The sequence below is a fragment of the Triticum urartu genome, chromosome 3A, assembly GCF_056163025.1.
Source record: "Triticum urartu cultivar PI428250 chromosome 3A, HENAU_Tu73, whole genome shotgun sequence".
Lineage (NCBI taxonomy): Eukaryota > Viridiplantae > Streptophyta > Magnoliopsida > Poales > Poaceae > Triticum > Triticum urartu.
Genome location: NC_141875.1, coordinates 724,925,319 through 724,929,753, shown reverse-complemented (window position 1 = coordinate 724,929,753; position 4,435 = coordinate 724,925,319).

Here is a 4,435-nt window from a genome sequence, read left to right as displayed (position 1 = left end):
GCGGCATCAAACCCAGATTAGTGCGGTCCCTCAAGGAAACTAACACGCACTGGGTAGAGGAGCTCGACTCCGTACTCTGGGGGCTGCGGACCACGCCGAACCGCACCACCGGATACACACCATTTTTTAGGGTGTACGGCGCAGAGGCAGTCTTGCCCTACGACATAATTCATGACTCACCTCGAGTGCGCATGTACGAAGAAAGGGAGGCCGAGCTCGATCGGCAGGACAGTTTGGACGCCTTAGAGGAGGAGCGCGACGTGGCAAAAGCCCGTTCCGCATTCTATCAACATCAGGCTCGAAGATATCAAAGCAGAGAAGTGCGGGCCAAAAGCTACAACATTGGCAAATTAGTTCTACGCCTGCCGGACAAGAAAAAGGACAAGCTGAAGCCCAAGTGGGAAGGTCCCTTCATAATCGACCAAGTCCTGAATGGTGGAGCATACCGCCTGCGAGATGCGTCGGATAACCGACTCGAGCCGAACCCATGGAACGCAGCCCGTCTCCGAAGATTCTATGCCTAGCGCCGGACTCTGTGTTTGTCTCCTTCCTCTGTCCATTTTTTACATTTTCTGTCTTACATTTCTCTCCTTCCCCTCTTCTCTTTTATAACCCTTAAAGGCTCCTCAAGTGAAGTGCTACTCGCGCTCATTAAACCCGGGGGCTTCTTTAACAGAAGCTTATTTATACGGGCTTCACGCCCACCACATGTGTCAAACTTCCGCATGTACCTTTTCTTCACCATTATATGCATCGATATGACTTAAGTTTTGGCCAAGCTGGGTTGCTTGGCTCCTATGCTTACCCCTACGTTCCCGATTGTTCGGCTAGGTGGTAAAGGGAGCACCTCTGCGATTGTTACTGCCGGATCAGCCGGATGTGTACCTCAGACTGGGTGAAGCCGAAAGCTAGCGTTCTTAAGGGAATATTCGGTCGGTGAACTAAAAGATGACCTTTTTTACTTATTTATTTATATGCCCCCAGATGATTTTCCCGCGTTTGCAGTCCGGACATGCACTTTAGGGCATGCCTTCCAGAGAAAGGAACCCTAACGGAACTATTCTCTCTGGAAGATGTTTCTTACTAACCATGTAATATAACATAACTAGTTGGGCACTTGTCTGGTAAAGCACTAATGACCCCTACGCCTGGTCTCCATGCATACCCCGGTTCTTACATAACCGGTAGGGTATTCGGACACACTCCGGACCGTCAGGTCCTGAGGTTGAAGCGAAAAGGTGGGCAACGACAAACGATCTACAATCCGGCTAGAAGGCATTACACATGTGAGTTAAAAATTACATAGTCACTCTGACTGATTGTATTCCACTTCAATACCATCTAACAGGCTGTCTAACTTACAGTCCTGCTGGGAATACTTTGCGGCCAATTCTACTTGGCCGTACACTAAGCTTACAGGGATCTCCTTCCCATCAGGCACCACAGGTCCGACCTCGGCCATGTGGTTTGGGTCAGACTTCGTGTACCGCGTCTTCACCATGGCCCAGGCCTCCCTAGCGCCTTGTCGGCAGGCCGATATCTTCCACAACCGGAAGCGCCGCCGAGCTCCCTTAAGCTTCTCCGAAAGCTCTCCAAGGCCCTCGGGCATGGAGTGGGAAGGCCATAAGGCTTGGGCAACACCTCGCATCGCCTGCCGAACTCGCTCCTGCAGTTGTGGGAGCTCGGGAAGAAGGTCACCCGTAGAACCGGGCATCTCCTCTGCAGGACGACCCGTTAGCATACCTACATACATTACTCTGTTAGTCGACTTCCTCATAGAACTCTTTTCTTTCAAAGATTCGCTTAAGCACTTACTAAATATGCCGCGTCGAAGCCGCTGATTCTCCTTAGTAGAGTCTGACAGCTGGCCACGAACATCTTTAAGTTCAACGTCCAGCTTGGTGTTGGCATCCTGAAGCTCATTCTTTTCCCGCCTCACCCTTGTCAACATACTCTCACCGGCCTTTAGCCGGCGTAAGAGTTGTTGCCTGTCTGGATCCAGTCCGGCGCCATCTGCAATATGATTTGGCAGATTCATTCCCACGCCGCACTTTGCAAGATATTAATCTTTCGAAGTGTATCTTACCAGAGGGGGTCTCTTTAGGCTCCCCTGCCGCGGCTAGTGCGGCCTCCAGTTGGGCTTTGCACTCTTTCAGCTCCTGGGATAGTACGGTAATCTTCTCTCTAAGAACATGCATAACAAATGATCCTTAAACTAGTTACTCTAACTGTTTCAAGTCTCGGGGGCTACTGGTATATACATATATATTTACCAAAATTTTCTTACCCGTATGTCTTTTACATATTGCTCCGTGGCTCTGGTTAAACCATTTTGAGCGGCACGGAGGTACGCATCTCCCGAGTTGAAGGCATCTAATGCCTCTCGGAAGAAAAAAGCGTCGCGAAGAACTGTCCGGCGATGCCTATGGTTCATGGCACTCTCCACCTCAGAATTGATGGCAGACAGCCTGTCCGCATCCTCTGTCGGAGGAGCGTCCCGTGCGCTCCTCGTGTTCGCTCCCGCTTCCGGGCCAGGCGTTGGAGCCTGGCTGGTGGAGGCGCGGTTGGCAACCTCTCCGAATGTAGTTCGGCGAGGTCTCTTCGTCCTGAAGATAGAACGAACCATAATATGCCCTGAAGAAATAACACTAGGGAAAAAGAGGATGCGCTATACCTTTGCACCGGCAACCCAGTCCGGACTACATTCCTTTTTGCCCCAGAGGGCCCTGCGCCCCCTCGTTGGCTAGCTGCCGCAGGTTCGGCCTCCCGCCTTGGAAACCTCCCCTGCAAAACACGGTCGTTGTCAGGAAAACTAAAATGTGTGAGAATGGATTCCTTCTCAAAGGGATGAGACTCCGCTCTCTGTTACCTGGGAGGCCGGGATTAACCCTGGGTAATCAGCCGTAATGGCCACCAAGGTATTGTCCTTGCTTAACTGATGAAACACCCCGTCAATCAACTCCACCGATATATCTGGATCCTCTTCGGAGTTCGGATCGAGGGACCGTTCTGGATCCTAGGGTTGTGGGAGACGGCTGTTTATATCCTTTACTTCCTGACGTAGTTCCTGCGTTGAAATCGTTAGACTACATATTTAATCATGGGAATATAAAGCGGATGGGCAAGCACAATTGTTCACTTACCCAACTCGGGGGGTTGTACATACTAAATCCTCCCTGCGGGTTGACGCGGAGGAATTCCTCCTCTTCTCCCTTGTACAAAGAGGATAAGATCTTTACTAGAGTCGCAGCTGAGGCTGGCCCCTTACGACCATAACGGGTGGTGTCATCCTCCCCGTTAAAATCGCACATGGGGTGGCCTCTATATTGAAGCGGCTGCACCCCCCGCATAATGCATGCGGCCATGACTCCAATCATGGTTAGTCCGGAATGAGCCAATAGTCTTATCCGGTCAATCAGGCGAAGGACGTCCCTGTCGCTTTCTCTCTGAGAGCTCCGCGGACGCCAGCTCAGGCGTTTCTTTAAGGGAGCAATGTTGAATTCGGGGAGACCGACCTGGATAGGGTCCGGTAGTGGGACATCATCTATATAAAACCATTCCGAAGGCCAGTCCTCGGACGCCTTCTTTGGGGTTCCGGATAGATATCCGGTCCCGGCGATACGCCACACTTCCGCTCCGCCCACTTGATATATAGACCCCTCTTGAGAGCGGGGCACCAGACAGAATAATCTCTTCCACAGCGTGAAATGAGCCTCAACACCCAAGAATAGCTTGCAAAGAGCGACGAAGCCCGCGATATGCAATATAGAGGCGGGCGTGAGATCGTGCAGCTGGAGGCCGTAGAACTCCAGAATCCCACGGAGAAATGGATGGATTGGAAATCCAAGTCCTCTTACTAGATAAGGGACGAGGCACACCCGCTCTCCTTTGGAGGGACTGGGGGTGCTCTCCGCTTGCTCTCCGCCATTATAGGTGGCGAGTCCGGCTCGGACCAGGACCATTTAGGCCTGAGGGAGAAATCCCTTAGCCTGAAGCGACACTAGCTCGCTGTGCGGGATGGAGCACCTCTCCCAGTCTCCAGGTTTACGACTGGAAGGGCGAGAGGAGGAGCTGCGACGGCTGGCCATGTTGGAATGAACCTTTGCTGGAGGCGCTCTCATGATTACTCACGGAGAGGAGAAGGTGTGGTTTGGATCTGAATCCCCATCCCATTAAATAGGTGGCTCGTTTATGCGGCTAGGGGTGTGAATGTAAAAACACCCCGACTTTTCACATTCGTTTGACACGTGGAAGACGGCCATTATTGGGCGTGGAAGCCAAGGTGCGCTACATTATGAAAATCGGACATTATTCAGTAGGTACATGGAATTTGGAGAAGAACCCGCCTTGCAATGCCGAAGACAATCTGCGCGCTGGACTCGTCGTCATTGAAGCCTGGTTCGGGGGCTACTGAGGGAGTCCTGGATTAGGGGGT